The sequence below is a fragment of the Manis pentadactyla genome, chromosome 13 (assembly GCF_030020395.1).
Source record: "Manis pentadactyla isolate mManPen7 chromosome 13, mManPen7.hap1, whole genome shotgun sequence".
NCBI lineage: Eukaryota > Metazoa > Chordata > Mammalia > Pholidota > Manidae > Manis > Manis pentadactyla.
Window position 1 is genome coordinate 77,304,865 of NC_080031.1, and position 24,358 is coordinate 77,329,222.

Here is a 24,358-nt window from a genome sequence, read left to right on the forward strand (position 1 = left end):
TCAAATCTTATGTATGTTTCTGACCAAGAGGAAACTCTCTTGTGCTACCACTTTGCTGAAAGCATCCTTCACATCTTTGTTTGTCAGGGTGTATATGAGAAGATTTACCAACAGGGTGACCACACAGTAGAACATGGAGACCACTTTACCAATGGTGAAGTTGTACTTGGCTGAAGGGCAGACATTGGCAAAGATGATGGTGCCATAGTAGATGGTGACAACAGTGAGGTGGGAGGCGCAGGTGGAGAAAGCTTTCTTCTGAGTCTCCAAGGAAGACAGTCTGATTATTGTTACCACAATGTGTTCATAGGATGGTGAGAAGAAAAGAACTGAGAATCACAACAGAGGTACATGTGTTGCCCAAGGCCTCCACCAAGAATGGGTCTGAGCAAAAGAGTTTATAGATGGGGTCTGAGTCACAAAAGAAATGGTTGATCTTCTGGGGGTTACAGAAGGTCAGATGAGAGATTAGTATGGTAGGCACAAGATGGGTGATGAAGCCCCCAGTCCAAAATCCAGCAGAGAAGTGTAGGCACACTGGGTCCTCATGAGCAGTGAGTATCTTAGAGGGTTGCAGATGGCCAGATACTGGTCATAGGCCATCACAGCCAGGAGGATGCACTCGGTAGTTCCCATGGAGAAAAAGAAGTAGTACTGGGCTATACAGCCAGACACAGAGATGGTGACACCTATGACCGGCAGGTGGCCAGCAGTTTGGGTACTGTGACTGTGGTGTGTCAGATCTCCAGGAAGGACAGATTTCCTAAGAAAATGTACATGGGCATCTGGAGTGTGGGCTTCATCACAACAGTGAATATGATGAGGGTGTTTGCCATTACGGACAGCAGATACACAGTAAGAAACATCACAAACAATGCGAGTTGCAGGTAGAGAATACCAGGAAACCCCAAAATAATGAACTTGGTCACTGTGGTCTGGTCTGTCACCTCCACAGCTCATCCTCTCTGATCTGGAACCAACAAAGCCTGGATAATAGATGAGAAAGAATGGGATATTTTAATATTAATTTACTTCATTATGATAAAGGGCCGCCAAACATATTATAATTAATGGTTTCCAAAAACATAATTGCTCTCTTTGTAAACAGTTTGCATGAATCAGATCATTTAATTTAAATAATACATCTCCAAAGTAAGTAATCTAATAATCTACTCTGCAAATGAAGATATTAAGGGAGGAAGCAGGTTTCCCTCAGTTTCAACACTTTAAATGTTGGGGTAGAATTTGTGTCCAGGTAGGGGAATATGAAGGGTCACAATCTGAGCTAATCCATGCAGAAATGTGGCTACTAGAAGAACATGGCATTGTCTGTCCTGGAGGAATACACACCCTAAACATTAGATGATGAATATATCCACAACAATGCTGGTCAGAGACCTGTAGATCCAGGAAAGAGGGCTTCAGAACAGAGCTCCTAAGCCATGTCAGTTTCCTCATGTAGACAGAGGGCTGCTTTGGTTTTAACACTGTGACTCTCATTATATGCCATCATTCAGAACTTAGGGGGAAATTTATACATGAATAAACTGTATATCTAGAAAACAGAATAGTAGTCAACATGTATATGAAACATATTTTGTTAAAAAGAAATACAAGGAATCCAGATTGGTAAAGAAGAAGTCAAACTGTCACTATTTGCAGATGACATGATATTGTACATAAAAAACCCTAAAGACTCCACTGAAAAACTACTAGAACTAATAATATCGGAATTCAGCAAAGTTGCAGGTACAAAATTAACACACAGAAATCTATGGCTTTGCTATACACTAACAATGAACTAATAGAAAGAGAAATCAGGAAAACAATTCCATTCACAATAGCATCAAAAAGAATAAAATACCTAGGAATAAACCTAACCAAGGAAGTGAAAGACCTATACCCTGAAAACTATAAGACACTCTAAAGAGAAATGAAAGAGGTCACTAAAAAATGGAAACCCATCCCATGCTCCTGGCTAGGAAGAATTAATATTGTCAAAATGGCCATCCTGCCCAAAACAATATACAAATTTGATGCAATCCCTATCAAATTACCAACAGTATTCTTCAAAGAACTGGAACAAATAATTCAAAAGTTCATATGGAAACACCAAAGACCCCGAATAGCGAAAGCAATTCTGAGAAGGAAGAATAAAGTGGGGGAGGATCTCACTCCCCAACTTCAAGCTCTACTACAAAGCCACAGTATTCAAGACAATTTGGTACTGGCACAAGAACAGAGCCACAGACCAATGGAACAGAATAGAGACTTCAAACATTAACCCAAATATATATATGGTCAACTAATATCCGATAAAGGAGCCATGGACATACAATGGGGAAATGACAGTCTCTTCAACAGATGGTGCTGACAAAACTGGACAGCTACATGTAAGAGAATGAAACTGGATCACTGTCTACCCCATACACAAAAGTAAACTCCAAATGGATCAAAGACCTGAATATAAGTCATGAAACCATATAACTCTTAGAAAAAACATAGGCAAAAATCTCTTAGAAATAAACATGAGTGACCTCTTCTTGAACATATCTCCCCGGGCAAGGAAAACAACAGCAAAAATGAATAAGTGGGACTATGTCAAGCTGAAAAGATTCTGTATAGCAAAGTACACCATGAATAGAACAAAAAGGTATCCTACAGTATGGGAGAATATATTCATAAATGACAGATGCAATAAAGGGTTGACACCCAAAACATATAAAGAGCTCACACACCTCAAAAAACAAAAAGCAAATAATCCAATTAAAAAATGGGCAGAGGAGCTGAATAGAGAGTTCTCTAAAGAAGAAATTCAGATGGCCAACAGATGCTCCACATTGCTTAACATCAGAGAAATGCAAATTAAAACCACAATGAGATATCACCTCACACCAGTAAGGATGGCTACCATTCAAAAGACAAACAACAACAAATGTTGGTGAGGTTGTGGAGAAAGGGGAACCCTCCAACACTGCTGGTAGGAATGTAAATTAGTTCAACCATTGTGGAAAGCAGTATGGATGTTCCTCAGAATGCTCAAAATAGACTTACCATTTGACCCTGGAATTCCACTCCTAGGAATATACCCTAAGAATGCAGCACTCCAGTTTGAAAAAGACAGATGCACCCCTATGTTTATCACTGCACTGTTTACAATAGCCAAGATATGGAAGCAACCTAAGTGTCCACCAGTAGATGAATGGATAAAGAAGATGTGGTACATATACACAATGGAATATTACTCAGCTATAAGAAAAAAACATATCCTACCATTCGCAACGACATGGATGGAGCTAGAGGGTATTATGCTCAGTGAAATAAGCCAGGTGGAGAAAGACAAGTACCAAATGATTTCATTCATATGTGGAGTATAAAAAAAAAGAAAACTGAAGGAACAAAATAGCAGCAGTATCACAGAACCCAAGAATGGACTAACAATTACCAAAGGGGAAAGGACTGGGGAGGATGGGTGGGAAGGGAGGGATAAGGGTGGGGAAAAAGAAAGGGGCATTATGATTAGCATGTATAGTGTTGGGGGGCATGGGGAGGGCTGTGCAACTCAGAGAAGACAAGTAGTGATTTTACAGCATCTTTCTATGCTAGTGGATAGTGACTGTGAAGGGGTATGTGGGGGGGACTTGGTGAAGGGGGGAGCCTAGTAAATATAATGTCTTTCATGTAATTGTAGATTAATGATACCAAAATAAAATATATATATACACAGATATATGTATATATTATGTGCATGTATGAAAAGAAAAGAAAAATATTTTGTTAAAAGCTTACTATTCTTAGATACTTTTTTTTAAGTCAGTGTATCCACCAGTTTTTCTACATTGGTTAGAAACAATCAACCATAAAATTTTCTTTTTTCAAATTGGGAACTACAGAATATACAACACTATATTTGTTTCTCATGTACAACATAGTGACAAATGTACATTACCAAATGCTCACCATGCTAAATACAGTTATACCCTGCTAACACACCAAAATATTTCAGTATTATTAGTTATATTATCTATGCTGTGCTTCCATTCCTATGACTACTTTATTTTATAATTTGAAGTTTGTGTGGAAGTGGATGAAGGGGTGGGTGATAAAGGTGAAGGGGATAAAGAGGTACAAACTCCAAGCTAATAATTTTAAATTCAAAAGTCCATTAATCCTTTAGTGGGCATAGAGTTTCTTTCCATAGCATAAGAACACTTTATATGAGACATAGAGTCATACCAAATATAAGAATACAATATGCTAGTTATAATTATGTTGCATTTTTATCAAAAAAATAGATAAGTATCGTTTTTGTAAAAACAATTTTTCCAATGGATACATGTGCTTTAGGGCCAAAACATCCAGATGATAGCTGTAAAGTATAGTGGTAACATATTAGTAGCAATAATAAAAACTTTTTATATATATATGTATTACTTTCATATATAAAATATTTCATATGTAATATAATAATGTTAGGGGGCTTGAGTTTGCACTCCTCGGTTCTTGTTCCCACTGCAACAGAGAACTGAGGGGGCAGAGAGACACAGCCGTGAAGCAGAGCAGAAGTTTTATTTGAATACAGTCCAAAGGAGGAGCAGACTAGAGTCAAGGTAGGTGAAGACAGATTTATCATATGGATTTTTATATATAATAATTTTTTATTACAGGGATTAACTCTGACTTTTCTGGCTCTCTAGTTTTATCTTGTTAAGTCTTTGAGTCCCTTTTAGTGGGCTTTACTGTCGTATACTCTCTCCACCAGCTCATATCTATTTCTTCCACTTAACAATAATATATATTTTTTTACCATTTTTTAAAATTCCTACAATAAAGATACAGACTTACTATCTCTTATATCATAATGGAAAACTGGCTGAAAAAAATGTGAAGACTATTGGATTCATATTCACATATTTCTGGATTAAACTTTTATGGAGATTTTGAATCTCAAAATACTATTGAAAAATGTGTACAGATTTTATGCAATAATATTAATGGTCTCTGGGGTGCCCTGTTGACACCACAGAAGTTTTCAAAGTATGCATTATAAAAATTTTAGTTACATCTGATTAAAATTTAAATTATACTAGTATGACCAAGGGATATTTTATTTGTCTCAGAAACCCAATCTGTAGATCTTAATACTTAAAAATCCTGACTTTTTCGTAAAACTAAAGTTTTGTTTCTTGCAGGCTATACCACTATTCAAAATCTTTGCAAAGTATTATGACTAGCAACCAACCTAGAATTTTAAATTTAAGAAAATTTCAAGGAAAGAACTTAGACTTGTTTTTTAAAAAACCTTTCCCTGATTTTGTTTCTGGTTCCATTTGAAAATTATTAGCATTTATACTATTAATTTACTATCAAGATTCCACAGTATTTCTTACTGCTATTATGAAAAGGATATTACATACCACTTCTTCTCCTACCTTTAATCACATATTAACTATTTGGAAATCATATAAGTAGAGGTTTAGAACAGAATCAAGGGCACATCATCACAAAGAGAAATCTGTTTTCTTTTGTAAAAGATGTGATGGTTATCTAACTCTGCCTATAGCAAAAATTAGGATTATACACTCTCTATCTATATAGAATCTTAGGAGGAAACTGGATGATGGGGAGATTTAATTTTAAAAAATATATACACTTTTATAAAAATTGAATAACTTTTACTTATAAAAAGTATCTTACATATAATTTTTATATATTTGGTATTTTAATTTTTAAACTATAGTCACTCATCCTACATGCTAAATGAATGCCTGAGAAAGTATATTGCCTCAGATTACACATTATAAAAGTTATAAAAGAATTGCTATAGAACTCTATTACTCTAGACAAATGAGGAATAACACAGATTAACCCTCACAGATATACTCACAGCATATATTCTGTTTAAATATTTCTCGGGACTGGGATGTTATTAGTTAAATTTCTTTTAAATCCTCCCTTTCAACAAGGCTGTACATTAGAGTACACCACATTCAATTGGATCTTAATGGAATTAGCCATGGAAGCTCCTCCCTGCTGTGCCTTTGGCTGTGGGTCAACATCTGTGCTATAGATAAACACCAAATTTCTTTATATTTTTTCTTTTTCTCCTCTGCGATCAAGCTGCAAAGAAAGACATTGCCTCAGATCCCATTGTGAGAAGAATTAGGATTTCATCAATCTTGAGTTTCATTAATCTGCTCTCTCTTTTGGGACGTCCACATAGATTCCCTGAAGATTTTCGTCTGGTGAGGGTCAGAGAACTTTCCCCTTAGGATCAAAGGAAGAATAAAGAAACTTTGGAACGATTAGAAATGCCTTCATGGGAGTGGAAAGAATGTCTTCTCAACTGGCGGCATTAGAAGCCACTGCCTCTGGTATTAACCCTTCAAAATATGATTGTAGAATGGCATCTCTCAATATTTCAGTCACCACAAGTCATGACCAGAATATAGCATTCTCCAACATACAAAGTACAATGTAGATCAGAAATAGTCTTCTTTTCCAATAATAAAGCCACAAAACAAAGTCAAAACCAGACAAGCAAAAACGTCTCTCGTTACTTGACATCTCTTTATAGCAAATAACTAAACTAAAAAGCACTTGCTGACTGAATGTGGAAACTGTCACCCACTCTAGCAGATGGAAACATTTCATGTAGCAGTTATGTTCTAGGGCCTTAGGGAATACGTGAAGAGGGTATAAAAGTCTGAAAAATTTTGTATTAGAAGAGAACAAAACAGCTACCTATAAGACTGAATAAAACAAATCTAGATGATATCTTTATGTCTATTAAAGAAAGTATCAACTAGTGGCTGTCAGGAAGTGTAAGTCACCAGGAGATATTTGAAAATGTGTGGAGGTGGTGTGTTTGCAATAACATGGAAAGTCAGTTTCATGTATTGGCATGGGCATGAAGAAAATTAATTGTCTTGAAATTACCAAAAGCCCTCTGAAGGTATTAATAGAGATCCCACTAAAGATCACTGTGCTAAGGGTATAGAGGATAATTTTTAAATGAACTTTTAGAGCTGTAATTGGCAAATGATAAAATATACATATTACACATATAGGTTTGATATGGCAAATTTATGTAATTACAACTGCTATCAAGAAAGATACATTCTTATTATTTCCAGAAAGTCTCCTCATGCCTCATGCACTCATTCAATTTTCCCATTAGGCCCAACCAACCAAGGCTCTCGTTTTTGTTACTATAGCTTAGCCCTGCTTACTCCAGATTTTCACACATACAGAAGCATAGATCATGTATTCTTTTGTGTCAAGCTTCTTGCAACATAATAATTTAGAGATTTTTCCATGCTGAGGTGTTTTGTAAGTCTGTTCAATTGCTGAGTTGCATCCCTTTGAACAAGTACACAATAATTTAAGCAACTATTTACCTTTTGGTAGATATTTAGACTGCTTCCAATGTGGGATTAATAAGAAAAAAGCCACTGAATTTTCATGTAAAATCCTTGTCACAGTCATTCTCCTTTCCATTTGATTAAATAGCTAGGAGTGCAACTGCCGAGGTGTGGTAAGTGCCTATTTTGCTTACTAAGAAATTAACATGGCTTTTCCAAAATTGTTGAAAAATTTTACATTTCCATATTCTCACCCACCCTTGATATTGCCACATTTAAATTTTAGCTGTTCTAGTGTGTGTGCAGTGTATCTCATTTCTCACTTTTCATTTCTGATGACTAATGTTACATCTTCTCAGGTGTTCACTGGCCATTTATTATGAAATTTTGTCAAGTGCCCAAATGTGGGCATTTATAATTGATTATTTTACTCCATTATTTAATCGTTCTAGTTCCATTTATAGGTATGTGTGATGTGTTTGTGTATATTTTTCTTTTAGTTTTTATTTTCTTTTTCATTTCTTTGGCAATGTTTCCTAAAGAGCAAAAGTTTTAATTTTCATGAAGTCAATAATACCATTTTAATGTTTTATGATTTATACTTGGTGGTGTGAGTCTTTTATAAGACTTATACTACTACAAGTTTATGATGTTTCTGATATTTCTTCTAGAAAATTGTAGTATCAAATCTTACATTTAGGTAATGAGTCTTTTCTAGTGAATTTTGTGCATGGCAAAAAGGGAAATTTCAGATATTATATTTCCAGAATGGATTTTCTATGCTATTTTAACAAGTACAATTATTTATTCACTGAATTTTTGCTTTTTTTTGGAAAATTATGAAACGGTGGGTCTATTTCATGAATCTATATGAAGCATTTGGTTAAATTTATGCAAATAATAGTGTTTACTAACATCACTTTATATTTCATATGGAAATCCGTAAGAATCCTAAAACTTTATGTTCTCAAAACAGTTTTTCTAGTCTAAACATTTCAGAAACATCTCATAAATTTACACACACACACACACACACACTGGAATTTTGAGTGATCTGTTGCATGAATATGGTATATCTTACCATTTATTTGGCTGTTTGAATTTCTCTTAGAACTATATTATATATGTAAGCACAAAGCTCCCCCATATATATTTAAAATTAAAGACTTTCTATACACTTTGTTTAAATTAGTTCTATTAAAGTAGTGTTTTTCAAATTTCACTTTCTAATTTTTGTTTTAAAAATACAGTTGATTTTTGTTTAATGACCTTGTGATCTTTGATCTAACTAAATTCATTTTCTAGTTCTGGTAGTTTTTAAATACATTACTTATGATTTTATATGTAAGCAATATTATTTACAAATAAGCCTATCTTCTTAACTTCCAATCAATATTCCTACTTATAAGAATGACAATATTAAATTAACTTGCATATTATACTTCCCAGGGCCTCTAGTAAAATATTATGATTAGATATTGTTCTCTTGTCCTTAATCAGAAAAGAAGGGATTTAGTGGTTAACTATTAATTGTTGTATTAGGTACAGGTGTTTTGTTTCTTTTTTAACAAATAGGATGTCTTTCTTAAATTCATGAAAACCTTTTTTTTTTTTTTTTTAATTGAAGGGTAGTTGACAACAGTATTGCATTACATTAGTTTCAGGTGTACAACACAGTGATTCAACAATTATATACATGATAATTCTAGGTACCAGCTATCACCATACCAAGTTGTTACAATATTTTGACTATATTCTTTATGCTATACATTACATCCCGGTTACTTATTTATTTTACAATTGGAAGTGTGTTTATATATATATATATATATATATATATATATATATATATATATATATATATATATTTTGTGAGGGCATCTCTCATAAATATTGATCAAATAGTTGTTAACCACAATACATTTCTGTATAGGGGGGTCAATACTCAATGCACAATCATTAATCCACCCCAAGCCTAATTTTCTTCAGTCTCCAATCTTCTGATGCATAACGAACAAATTCTTACATGGAGCACAAATTCTTACATAGTGAATAAGTTACATGGTGAACAGTGCAAGGGCAGTCATAACAGAAGCTTTCGGTTTTGTTCATGCATTATGAACTATACACAGTCAGTTCAAATATGAATATTCATTTGATTTTTAAACTTGATTTATATGTGGATACCACATTTCTCTATTATTATTATTTTTAATAAAATGCTGAAGTAGGTAGATACGAGATAAAGGTAGAAAACAGAGTTTAGTGTTGTAAGAGAGCAAATGTAGATGATCAGGTGTGTGCCTGTAGACTATGTGTTAATCCGAGCTAGACGAGGGAAATAAACATCCAGGTATGCAGATGATTTCTCTCAAAACATGAGGGGGGAGGTTCTAAGCCTCACCTCTGCTGCTCCCCATTTTCTCCCCAGGTGGCACCCTGCGACTGTGCCTGTCTTAGGTTGTTCCTCCCTTGAGGAATCTTACCCGTCTCTGGCTAACCAGTCATCTTCCGGGGCCATACAGGGAAATGTTAAGTTGGTAAGTGAGAGAGAAGCATTATTGTTTGAAAAGGTTAGCTTTTTACTTCTTTGCATATTTATGCCCTGTGGCTTCTATGCCCAGCATTTGTCTTGAGGTGTCTTTACCACTTGGAAGAATTATGATACTCGGTAAATTCGACATGTGGCACGAGTTCTATTTAAAGGTTGTGATTAGGTAGGAAGAAGAAAAGCTATAGAAGTAGCAGGCAGAAGAAAACCTGGGAAGATTGATTATTTCTTTGACATATCTTCTTGTAGAGTAACTTCAGCATCGATAGGTTTTAAACTACTAATTAAATTGTGCACACACATTAACATAATAGGAATATAGTTACCTAACCAAAGCATACCTGTAATTACCAGCCATCTCCAGTGAAACCAAGAAAACCAGTTAGGCACCTTAGGCATTTGTGAAAACTTATCTATGATATGGTGGATATTGTCCGACTGAACTTAAACAGTCTGAGAGAATTCAGATAAACTAGAACAACCCATTCCTGGGGACTGTTCATATCCCATATGTTCTTTTAACGATAAATAGTCTGTGGTTGTAAGATTTTGGAGTGCTACAATTTGCACTTCTCCTAATTCTTGGTTGAGTTCCAACAGTATAGATCCAGCCCAATTTTTGTTTTACTGTATGCACAGGCCAGCTTAGATATCTCCTTAATCATTCCCATGGCAAGTCCAGGAACTGGTGGGATGAGTGCATCTACACCTGTGACAGTGCGTGGATCTTTGTTGGAGTTTTTTTTGTTTTTTGCTGATCATCTTCTGTCATGAGTCTTCCAGAGAGTGCTGATGTTGGAAGTTCTTTTTCATATCGTATCTTAGTTCATTTTCGGGGTAGCCAAATTAGGCTTTGATCCTCTGTAATAACACAAACAGACCCTTTTCCTACACTTTTATATGCCCTTAATATCAATGTGTAGAACTCATTAGAGGTCACCACATAGGAACTGCTTTTTTTTAATCACTAATCTACACTTACATGACGAATACTTTGTTTACTAGGCTCTCCCCTATACCAGGTCCCCCTATATACTCCTTTACAGTCGCTGTCCATCAGCGTAGCAAACTGTTGTAGAATCACTACTTGTCTTCTCTGTGTTGTACAGCCCTCCCCTTTATCCCACCACGCTATGGATGCTAATCTTAATACCCCTCATTTTCTGCACCCCTTTATCCCTCCCTACCCACGCATCCTCCCCAGTCCCTTTCCTTTTGGTACCTGTTAGTACTTTCTTGAGTTCTGTGATTCTGTTGCTGTTTTGTTCCTTCAGGTTTTCCTTTGTTCTTATATTCCACAGATGAGTGAAATCATTTGGTATTTCTCTTTCTCTGCTTGGCTTGTTTCACTGAGCATAATACCATCCAGCTCCATCCATGTTGCTGCAAATGGTTGGATTTGCCCTTTTCTTGTGGCTGAGTAGTATTCCATTGTGTATATGTACCACTTCTTCTTTATCCATTCATCGATCGATGGATATTTAGGTTGCTTCCAATTCTTGGCTATTGTAAATAGTGCTGCGATAAACATAGGGGTACATTGGTCTTTCTCATACTTGATTGCTCCATTCTTTGGGTAAATTCCTAGGAGTTCAATTCCTGGGTCAAATGTTATGTCTGTTTTGAGCATTTTGATGTACCTCCATACTGCTTTCCACAATGGTTGAACAAGTTTACATTCCCACCAGAAAGGGTAGGAGGGTTCCCCTTTCTCCACAGCCTCGCCAACATTTGTTGTTGTTTGTCTTTTGGATGGCAGCCATCCTTACTGGTGTGAGGTGATACCTCATTGTAGTTTTAATTTGCATTTCTCTGATAATTAGCAATGTGGAGCATCTTTTCATGTGTCTGTTGGCCATCTGTCCTTCCTTTTTGGAAAACTGTCTGTTCAGTTCCTTTACCCATTTTTTAATTGGGTTATTTGTTTTTTGTTTGTTGGGGCGTGTGAGCTCTTTATATATTATGGACATCAAGCCTTTATCTGATGTGTCATTTTCAAATGTATTCTCCCATACTGTAGGGTTCCTTTCTGTTCTATTGATGGAGTCTTTTCCTGTACAGAAGCTTTTCAGCTTAATATAGTCCCACTTGTTCATTTTTGCTGTTGTTTTCCTTGCCTGGGGAGATATGTTCAAGAAGAGGTCACTCATGCTTATGTCTAAGAGGTTTGTGCCTATGTTTTCTTCCAAGAGTTTAAGGGTTTCGTGACTTACATTCAGGTCTTTGATCCATTTTGAGTTTACTTTTGTATATGGGGTTAGACAATGGTCCAGTTTCATTCTCCTACATGTAGCTGTCCAGTTTTGCCAGCACCATCTGTTGAAGAGACTGTCATTTCGCCATTGTATGTCCATGGCTCCTTTATCAAATATTAATTGACCATATATGTCTGGGTTAATGTCTGGATTGTCTAGTCTGTTCCATTGGTCTGTGGCTCTGCTCTTGTGCCAGTACCAAATTGTCTTGATTACTATGGCTTTATAGTAGAGCTTGAAGTTGGGGAGTGAGATTCCCCCTCCTTTATTCTTCTTTCTCAGGATTGCTTTGGCTATTCGGTGTCTTTGGTGGTTCCATATGAATTTTTGAATTATTTGTTCCAGTTCATTGAAGAATGTTGCTGGTAGTTTCATAGGGATTGCATCAATTCTGTATATTGCTTTGGGCAGGATGGCCATTTTGACGATATTAATTCTTCCTAGCCATGAGCATGGGATGCGTTTCCATCTGTTAGTGTCCCCTTTAATTTCTTTTAAGAGTGACTTGTAGTTTTCAGAATATAAGTCTTTCACTTCTTTGGTTAGGTTTATTCCTAGGTATTTTATTTTTTTTGATGCAATTGTGAATGGAGTTGTTTTTCTGATTTCTCTTTCTGTTGGTTCATTGTTGCTATATAGGAAAGCCACAGATTTCTGTGTGTTGATTTTGTATCCTGCAACTTTGCTGTATTCCGATATCAGTTCTAGTAGTTCTGGGGTGGAGTCTTTAGGGTTTTTTATGTACAGTATCATGTCATCTGCAAATAGTGACAGTTTGACTTCTTCTTTGCCTATCTGGATTCCTTGTATTTTTTTGTTTTGTCTGATTGCCGTGGCTAGGACCTCCAGTACTATGTTAAATAACAGTGGGGAGAGTGGGCATCCCTGTCTTGTTCCCGATCTCAGCGGAAATGTTTTCAGCTTCTCGCTATTCAATATAATGTTGGCTGTGGGTTTTTCATAGATGGCCTTTATTATGTTGAGGTACTTGCCCTCTATTCCCATTTTGCTGAGAGTTTTTATCATGAATGGATGTTGAGCTTTGTCAAATGCTTTTTCAGCATCTATGGAGATGATCATGTGGTTTTTGTCTTTCTTTTTGTTGATGTGGTGGATGATATTGATGGACTTTCGAATGTTGTGCCATCCTTGCATCATTGGGATGAATCCCACTTGGTCATGGTGTACGATGGTTTTGATGTATTTTTGAATTCGGTTTGCTAAAATTTTGTTGAGTATTTTTGCGTCTACGTTCATCAGGGACATTGGTCTGTAGTTTTCTTTTTTGGTGGTGTCTTTGCCTGGTTTTGGTATTAGGGTGATGTTAGCTTCATAGAATGAGTTTGGGAGTATCCTCTCCTCTTCTATTTCTTGGAAAACTTTAAGGAGAATGGGTATTATGTCTTCCCTGTATGTCTGATAAAATTCCGAGGTAAATCCCTCTGCCCCGGGGGTTTTGTTCTTTGGTAGTTTTTTGATTACCGCTTCAATTTCTTTGCTGGTAATTGGTCTGTTTAGATTTTCTGTTTCTTTTTGGGTCAGTCTTAGAAGGTTGCATTTTTCTAGGAAGTTGTCCATTTCTCCTAGTTTTCCCAGCTTGTTAGCATATAGGTTTTCATAGTAGTCTCTAATAATTCTTTGTATTTCTGCGGGGTCCGTCGTGATTTTTCCTTTCTCATTTCTGATACTGCTGATTTGTGTTGACTCTCTTTCCTCTTAATAAGTCTGGCTAGAGGCTTATCTATTTTATTTATTTTCTCGAAGAACCAGCTCTTGGTTTCATTGATTTTTGCTATTGTTTTATTCTTCTCAATTTTATTTATTTCTTCTCTGATCTTTATTATGTCCCTCCTTCTGCTGACCTTAGGCCTCATTTGTTCTTCTTTTTCCAATTTCGATAGTTGTGACATTAGACCGTTCATTTGGGATTGCTCTTCCTTTTTAAATATGCTTGGATTGCTATATACTTTCCTCTTAAGACTGCTTTTGCTGCTTCCCACAGAAGTTGGGGCTTAGTGTTGTTGTTGTCATTTGTTTCCATATATTGCTGGATCTCCATTTTGATTTGGTCATTGATCCATTGATTATTTAGGAGCGTGTTGTTTAGCCTCCATGTGTTTGTGAGCCTTTTTGCTTTCTTTGAACAGTTTATTTCTAGTTTAATGCCTTTGTGGTCTGAAAAGTTGGTTGGTAGGGTTTCAATCTTTTGGAATTTACTGAGGCTCTTTTTGTGTATTAGTATGTGGTCTATTCTGGAGAATGTTCCATGTCCACTTGAGAAGAATGTGTATCCTGTTGCTTTTGGATGTAGAGTTCTGTAGATGTCTATTAGGTCCATCTGTTCTAGTGTGTTGTTCAGTGTCTCTGTGTCCTTACTTATTTTCTGTCTGGTGGATCTGTCCTTTGGAGTGAATGGTGTGTTGAAGTCTAATAGAAAGAATGCATTGCATTCAATTTCCTCCTTTAGTTCTATTAATATTTGTTTCAGGTATGTTGGTGCTCCTGTATTGGGTGCATATATATTTATAATGGTTATATCCTCTTGATGGACTGGCCCTTTATCATTATGTAATGTCCTTCTTTGTCTTTTGTTACTTTCTTTATTTTGAAGTCTGTTTTGTCTGATACCAGAATTGCAACACCTGCTTTCTTCTCTCTGTTGTTTGCTTGAAATATCTTTTTCCATCCCTTGACTTTATGTCTGTGCGCTTTTTGGGTTTGAGGTGAGTCTCTTGTAAGCAGCATATGGATGGATCTTGCTTTTTTATCCATTCTATTACTCTGTGTCTTTTGATTGGTGCATTCAGTCCATTTACATTTAGGGTGATTATTGAAAGGTATGAATTTATTGCCATTGCAGGCTTTAAGTTTGTGGTTACCAAAGGTTTAGGGTTAGCTTCTTTACTATCTTACTGTCTAACTTAACTCGCTTGTTGAGCTATTATAAACACAGTCTGATGATTCTTTATTTCTCTCCCTTCTTATTCCTCCTCCTCCCTTCTTCATATGTTGGGTGTTTTGTTGTGTGCTCATTTTTGGAGTGCTCCCATCTAGCGCAGTCCCTGTAGGATGCCCTGTAGAGGTGGTTTATGGGAGGCAAATTCCCTCAACTTTTGCTTGTCTGGGAATTGTTTAATCCCTCCTTCATATTTAAATGATATTTGTGCTGGATACAGTAGTCTTGGTTCGAGGCCCTTCTGTTTCATTGCATTAAGTATATCATGCCATTCTCTTCTGGCCTGTAGGGTTTCTGTTGAGAAGTCTGATGATAGCTTGATGTGTTTTCCTTTGTAGGTAACCTTTTTTTCTCTCTTGCTGCCTTTAATACTTTGTAGTTGTCTTTGATCTTTGCCATTTTAATTATTGTGTTTCTTGGTGTTGCCCTCCTTGGATCCCTTGTCATTTGAGTTCTGTGTACCTCTGTGGTCTGAGAGGCCATTTCTTCCCCTAGTTTGGGGAAATTTTCAGCAATTATTTCTTCAAAGACATTTTCTATATCCTTTTCTCTCTCTACTTCTTCTGGAATACCTATGATTCTTATATTGTTCCTTTTCGATTGGTCACTTAGCTCTCTTAAAATTCTTTCATTCCTGGAGATCCTTTTATCTCTCTCTGCATCAGCTTCTCTGCATTCCTGTTCTCTGTTTTCTAGTCCATTAATGGTCTCTTGCATCTCATCCATTCTGTTTTGAAGTCCTTCCAGAGCTGTTTTATTTCTGAATTCTCCTTCCTTAGTTCTTGCATATTTCTCTGCAAATCCATCAGCATGTTTATGACTTTTGTTTTGAATTCTTTTTCAGGAAGACTGGCTAAATCTATATCCCCAGATTCCTTCTCAGGGGAAGATGTAGCTGATGCCGAAGCTGTCTGGGTTAGTCTTGTCTGGATCATATTTTTTTGCCTTTTCATGTTGACAGGTGCTATTGACTGTCAGCTGGGAGGGCCAAAATTTTCACTTGCTTCTGGCCTTTCTTTACTGGGACAACTGCGACTCCTAGTGGCTTGTGTTGGGTAATTGCATGTAGAGTGGGTCTTTGTGTCTTGCCTGGCCGGAAGGGAGAAATTTCCCTTTCTTTGGGCGGAATTTGCCTCAGGCTACTTCTCTGCTTTCGCAGCGCCCGGTGGTTTAATGGATGGGGGGGCTGCTTGACTGTTTGCCTCCGTGAGGGGTCTCAGAGCTGTTGCCCAGGGTGTTAGTGCACCCGGTTTTCCCTGTAATTTCCAGCTGCTGTACTGTGACCTGGGTTGTTTCCGTCAAGCTGTTAAGTCCCTGTCCCTTTAAGACTTTCAAAAAGCCCCCGCTTTTCTTTATCACAGGGGCATCAGCTTCAGCACCCGCTCAGAGGTCTTACTCCCTGTTCCCCCAGTATCCAGGTCCCCCTGGGCACGTACTGTGTCTGCGCTCTGGCCCGAATGGCTGGGGCTGGGTGTTCAGCAGTCCTGTGCTCTGTCTCCCTCCCGCTCTGCCTATTCTTCTCCCGCTTGGAACCAGGGGGAGGGGCGCTTGGGTCCCGCCGGGCCGGGGCTTGTATCTTACCCCTTTCACCAGTCGCTGGGTTCTCGCTGGTGTAGCTGCAGTCTGGCCACTGTCCTGGGTCTTCTGGTCTCTCTTTTAAGGCTAGTTGTGTTTGTTGTATTTTCAAAAGTATATATGTTTTTGGGAGGAGATTCCCACTGTCCTACTCACACCTCCATGTTGGCTCTGCCCCCTCATAAACAATTTTTATTATAGTTTGATAAGTGTGCTTTTTGCTGTTAAAACACAAAACGTTTGAATTTTTCCAATGCTACAAATTCTTCTATTGAGATATTTATAACATTCTTAAGATTTATTATTTCTATGTGCTTTATTTCTATGTTAAACCCCCTTTACATTTCTTGCTTACATTCCTTTTGGCAATGATTTATGATCCTTAATATATTGCTAGATTTTATTTTATTTTGTTTTAATGAGGACATTTGATTGCATATTCATGAAGATATTCCTCTTGCTTTTATTCACTTAAATGCCTGCCCAGTGATACTATTTGGGAGGATATTTAATTACAGAATATAGTTACAAAATATGACTACTCAGGTTTTGCATGTTTTTATAGAGGTAATTGCCATAATTTGTGTCTTTCAAGAGATTTTAACGTTTCCGTAATATTACTGAAATTAGATACTGAGAAGTGACTGCTGGTTACCATGGGGGAGGAACTGGAGTGGGTAGGTGAAGGGAATAAATAATAAGGCACAAAATCTCGAACAAAAAATAAATTGCTCATGTGGATGAAAGTACAGCATAGAGAATATAGTCAAAGGTTCTGTAACATCTTTCTATGTTGACATTATCTACACTAGTTGGGATGAGGATTTAATAATGTGTGTAACTATATGATCACTATGTTGTATATTTGAAACCAATATGATATTGTATGTCAACTACACTTTAATAAAAATATTTTTAAAAAGTTAGCTAAACCCAAACTAAAGTGAACTAAAGCACAAAGAAGCAGTAACACATAAAGCAAAAGAATTTAAACTTGAGTGGTACGTAAATAAATGGACAATTAGAACCATCATCGATTTAAAAAATCATAAAAATATGGGAAACGGCAATACAACTTCTGGTATTAATATGTTATAAAAAGAAAATGCCCATAATTCAGAAAAAATAATGAGGCATACAAAAAAATAGCAAAGGGTATCTTAAAGGAAAAAATTAATTGGCATATATTCCTGATAGAGCTCAATATTCTAAGTGACTAGAAAGAGTTTTTAAAAGTACTGTCTAGAATGGCCACTATCCAAAAGATCAGAAATAACAAGTGTTGGTGAGGATGTGGAGAAATGGGAACCCTCCTACACTGTTGGTGGGAATGTAAATTGGTGCAGCTACAATATGGAGGTTCCTCAAAAATTAAAAAGAGAACTACCTTACCACCCAGTATTTCCACTTGTCAGAGTTTACCCAAAGAAAACAGCATCTCTGATTTTAAAAGATGTATACACCCATATGTTTGTCACATTATTTGCAGTAGCCAAGATATGGAGGCAACCAAAGTGTCTGTCAAAACATCTATTGGCTATAAATAAAGAAGATCTGGTTCATATATACAGTGGTATATTGTTCATCCATAAAACAGAAAGAAATCCTGCCATTTGTGACAACATGGATGAACTTACAGGGTATTATGCTGAGTGAAATAAGCCAGGCAGGAAAAGACAAATACCTGATGATTTCATTTATTTGTGGAATCTAAAAATAAAACAAAAGAAAATGAGCAGAACAGAAGTAGAGTCATAGACATTGAGATGTAGCCATTGGTTACCATAGGGGATGGGTTGGGGAGGGTGGGTGAATCAGATGAAAGGGGTAAAGAGGCACAAAATCTCAAAACACAATGTAAATTAGTCATGGGGATGAAAGTACGGCATAAGGAATGTAATCAGTTCTGTAACATCTTTATATGTTGCCAGGAACTATGCTAATTGGGGTGAGGATTTAATAACATATATAACTGCTGAGTACTTGAAACCAATATGATATTGTAGGTCAACTATATTCAAAACTAAATTTAAAAATTATACACATACCTAACTTTGGAGCACCAAATGATATTAAGCAAGTATCAACAAATCTGAGCGTAGAATAAAGCAACAATAAATAATAAGGGGAGACCACACTCTCAGCTATAGACAGGTCATCAGAAAAATCAGAGGCAGAAAATCAGAAAAGGAAACATTGAAATGAAACCACACTTTAGGCCAAATAAACTTAACAGATATATGTATAGAAATCCCACCCAACAACAGTACAATACACACTATTCAGGCATTTGCCCTTGGTTATAGAATTTGACTCCTTAGATGATTATAATCACTCATGCCCATACCCGTACATGCCACCAACATTCCATATCACTGTAAACAGCTTGTTCCACACATCTTCACGTATCTCCTGGTGACTTCCACTGCCTCGTTTATAACCACTGGTTTGCAATTTCTTGCCCTAATGGGTAAATATCTGATGTACTTGGCGTTTATGACTAAGAATTGAATTTCTATTTGATTTTATATAGGGGCTAACCAATGTTCACAAAACATGCTAAACAACATATTCTTTTTCTTGAGCTATTTAAGTAAGCTTAAAGTTATGCTGTAAATTTCCTTATCACTATACATATGTGAATATCATCTAGACTTATTCTATTCAGTCTTATACGTTGGTGTTCTCTTCTGCTAACAAATCTCATCAGGTATGTTTTTACCATCTGCATATAGGCATTGTGCTCTCATACATATATGTCTCATGAAGTGGCTCAATCGTGGTATCTACTCCAGTAGGAAGCAAAATTTTCCCGAGCATCTGATTAATGCTTTCTCCATTGAAGCATTTGCTATAGAGATGCAAGCCAGGGTTGTTTTTTGCACTGTATTACTGTAAAATGAGATATCCAGGCTAATCTCTTCATTAGCTTTGTAGCTAGATAATATGATTTTCTGGCTGTGTTTATGGTGACTGAAATATTGAGGAATACAATTCTGCAATAAAAAATGAAGGGTTGGTAAGATGGGTAATGGGATCTAAAGAAACCACCTAGGATGTTATTCCTTCAGTTCCTGTGAAGTCATTTTTAATAGTTTCCAGAGTTTCTTCTTCCTTTGATCCCTAAGGAAGAGGACCCTGACCCTCTCCAAAGGAAAGTCCTCTGGGAATCTACATGAATGTCTCAAGGTGCAGGGCAAACTTCTGAGGCTCAAAGCTAACGTGACCCCATTCATCCTCACAGGGGAGGCTTTTCAGAGCCTCTCAGAGCAGGCTTTTCTGGGCATCTTGGCCAGAGAGGGGAAATTTCAGAAAAAAAAATGAGGAATTTGGTGTCATTTATACCATAGATGGTGTGACACAGCCAATGATGCAGCAAGGCATAATTAATTAGCATTCTTCCCTTGTGAACAAAATGAAAGTAGTGTGCTCTAATACAGAGCTTGGTGAAAAGGCGAGTTTAAACAAAATTTTCCCATAATATTCCATTTCTGAAAATAACTAAATGGAATAAAGGCTTGTGAGTATACGTGGGGACACATAAAAAATGCCATTTTTTACTTTCCAGGAGAGTAATGGATTTACATAACAGAACGTTTATAATTTTGGATAGTCTGTAATCTGAGGCACTGTTCTTTCTCAGACATTCCTTTGTCATGTGAAATGCATAACTAACTTACATATGAACTACAGCTTATGTCATATAACTATACATTATAAGCTGTAGTTCCTCTTTATATGTGATTTTATTTTTAGCAAAACTGTTAAATGATTTAAAATTAATTTCTTCTATCTTTTTGTTCCTTCTTAAAGTTACATACAACTTGGGAGTGTAGAACCCTACTTGTGTGAAAGGGAGAATTAGTAACTGGGATGTCATTTAGAAAAAGAAGAGGGATGTTGTCTTTGGGATGATGTTCATCTGAATCTGTTGTCAAAGATCTACGTATATTATTTCCAAATAGTTATTTGATTTCTTTCTGTGAATGCTAGGAGAAATATAGTCCTGCAATTTTCATTAAATAATCACAATAAAAGATACCTTGGACTTCTGGTCTTATATGAATAATATAAATGTTAATATTTTTCTTATAGAACTAAAGAATCAAACTCAGGGAGACTATTTAAAAAATCAGTCATAGTTTTTTCATCCGAATGATTTTCTTAAATTATAAATTCTAGGTGACTGTTAGTCATAATGTTTTCAAATATTTTTGAAAACTGCTCTAGCCTGTGAAATGCATGTATTTGTTTTTGTTACTTGGAGTAATATGGAAAGTGTTAGTATTTTTAGGAAATTAATATTTAGAGGTTCATTTAGTGGGATAAATAAAATATCCCTAGACCATACTAACATAATTTCACTTTTAACCAGGTCTAACCAATAATTTCAATCATGTATGTGTGTGTGTGTGTGTGTGTGTGTGTGTGTGTATATATATATATATATATATATATATATATATATATATATATACACTATAATATATATATATTATAATACATCAATAGTGCACAAAAGGAAACAGTAATGGTGTGGCATAAAGCGTTTACACATCTTTCAATAAAGTTTTATGATTCGGAGTTACCTAAGAGTTTAACACAGAAATGTGCAGACATGAACATAATTGCCTTCATGTTTCATTTTGCTGATTTTTTCACTGTGATATAGGAGCTATCAAGTCTGCACCTTTATGGCAAGGAATATGAAAAATAGTAAAAATTGAATTGTATATATACCAGAAAGTTCTTACTATGGAAACAAATAATTTTTTTTACTATACACTTATCATGTGGATTATTTGGACTGACAGGCCATTTCCTCCCCTAGTTTGGGGAAATTTTCAGCAATTATTTCTTCAAAGACACTTCTATCCCTTTTTTTATCTCTCTTGTTCTTCTGGTACCCCTAAAATGTGGATATTGTTCCGTTTGGATTGGTCACACAGTTCTCTTAATATTCTTTCATTCCTGGAGATCCTTTTATCTCTCTCTGCATCAGCTTCTCTGCATTCCTGTTCTCTGTTTTCTAGTCCATTAATGGTCTCTTGCATCTCATCCATTCTGCTTTGAAGTCCTTCCAGAGAGTGTTTTATTTCTGTAGTCTCCCTCCTTAGTTCTTGCATATTTCTCTGCAAGTCCATCAGCATGGTTATGAATTTGGTTTGAATTCATATTCAGGAAGACTGGTTAAATCTATCTCCCCAGGTTCCTTCTCAGGGGAAGATGTAGAAGATGTCAAAGCTGTCTGGGTTAGTCTTTTCTGAATCAAATTTTTTTTTCCTTTTCATGTTGATAGGTGTAGTGCTATGCTATTGACTCGTCTGTCAGCTGAGAGAGCCAAGACTCTTTCCACTTGCTCCTGGCCTTTCTTTACTGGGAGAACTGCGACCCCTAATGGCTTGTGTTGGGCAATTGCATGTAGACTGGGTCTCTGTATCTTGCCCGGCTGGTATTGAGGAAGCTCCCTTGCTGTGGGCATGGCCAGCCTCAGGCTGGTGCTCTGTTATAGAGGGCCCCAGAGGGGTAATGGACGGAGGGCTGTTTGGCTGTTTACCTCTGTGAGGCGTCTCAGAGCTGTTGCCCAGGGGGTTAGTGTGCCCAGAGTTCCCTGGAATTTCCAGCTGCTGGACTGTGACCTGGGATGCTTCCGTCCATTGGTGGGGTCCCTGTCCCTTTAAGACTTTCGAGAAGCACTAGCTTTTCTTTGACACAGGGGTGCTGGCTTCAGGACCCACTCAAAGGTCTTACTGTCCTGTTTCTCTAGTTTCCAGCATCCCACACATGCATTGTTTCTGCACTCTGGTGCGGATGGCTAGGGCAGGGTGTTTAGCAGTCCTGGGCTCCCTCTCCCTTCCAACTCCGACTCCTCTCCTCCGGCCGGGAGCTGGGGTGAGGGGCCTCGGGTCCCACCGGCTGCGGCTTGTATCTTACCCCTTTCACCAGGTGCTGGGTTCTCGCAGGTGTGGATGTAGTCTGGTTGTTGTCCTGTGTCTTCTGGTCTCTCTTTTAGGGATAGTTGTATTTGTTGTATTTTCAAAAATATATGTTTTTGGGAGGAGATTCCCACTGTCCTACTCACGCTTCCATCTTGACTCCCTGCCTCATGTGGATTATTTGGAACTAAAGAACATGTGTACATTACATTCATTGGAAAACTGTTTCTCTACAAAAAGGATTTCTGTATTTTTTTAATTTTAGAAAGAACACAGGTATAGTTATAAAATCTGTATCATACACTTAAAAATTCGTAAATGGATATATCTCACATTGAATGTTCCTTCATAATAGCCAAGCTATAGAAAAAGCTCTATGTCCATTGAAGATATAATAGAATTTTGACTTTACGTTATTTGCTTGACTGTTCCTAACCAATGTAGAAAAATTGGTTGTTGAACTGATTCTGAAACAAAACAAGCCAAGAATAGAATTTAGAAAAATATTTATGAAAAAATCTTTTCTGTATAGATGTTGAATCTTACTTTCTGTTTTGTTTACTGGTGATGGCATTTCCTCCAGTTCCTATCTTGCACCCAGCTCTGAGAGATGATGTGGGATAGGGGCCGTAATGTCCATACTGCAGCAATGCCTTGGGTTCCTAAGGCAATAGGTGTAGCCCAGGAGCTCCATCTGAGATCCAGCAGTGGTCACTGGCCTTTGATATGCGTGGTGCTGATTTCTTCACCATCTTATATGTCTGGAATGGGACATACTTGCTGATACTACAATGTCAGGTTCTTGCAACAGCCACTAATTTTATGAATTAATTTGCACTGTAGTATTCTAAAACGCCCCACCTGAGTACAATGTGCCCCACCATATAAAGTGATGCAACTGAGGGAAAATAATGTCTTTCCTTAGTATCTTCATTGGTAAAATATTCATGTTGATCAAGTATTTACTATTAACCTTCAAAATTAATTTTTTGAATTAAGTAACCTATTCCATGTAAAATGTTTATAAAGACACCAATTATGTTTTTGGAAGCCATTAATCTTAATATGTTTAGAGGTCCTTTATCATCATGAAGAAAATTAATATTAAAATATACCATTCTTGCTCATCCATCACCTGGGCTTTGTTGGTTCCAGATCAGAGAGGATGAGGTATGGAGGTGACAGTGACCCAGTTCATTTTTCTTGGGTTTCCTGGTATTCTCTACCTGCAACTCACATTGGTTGTGATGTTTCTCACTGTGTATCTGCTGTCCATCATGGCAAGCACCCTCATCATATTCACTGTTGTGATGAAGCTCACACTCCAGGCGCCCATGTACATTTTCTTAGGAAATCTGTCCTTCCTGGAGATCCGGTACACCATAGTCACAGTACCCAAACTGCTGGCCACATGCCTGTCACATGGTGTCACCATCTCTGTGTCTGACTTCATAACCCAGTACTACTTCTTTTTGTCCATGGGAGCTACTGAGTGCATCCTCCTGACAGTGATGGCCTATGACCGGTACCTGGCCATCTGCAACCCTCTAAGATACTCACTGCCCATGAGGATCCCAGAATGCCTGCAGTTCTCCACTGGATCTTGGATTGGGGCCTTCATCACCTCTCGTGTCTACCATACTCATTTCCCATTTAAACTTTTGTGGTCCCCAGAAGATCAACCATTTCTTTTGTGACTCAGATCCCATTTTTAAGTTCTT

The 24,358-nt window shown here is 37.0% G+C and overlaps 1 pseudogene; it reads right to left on the reverse strand.

Annotated features, from left to right (window-relative positions):
* Window positions 1-23,913, reverse strand: LOC118930109 (olfactory receptor 5F1-like; annotated as a pseudogene).
* Window positions 23,914-24,358: the final 445 nt, after the last annotated feature.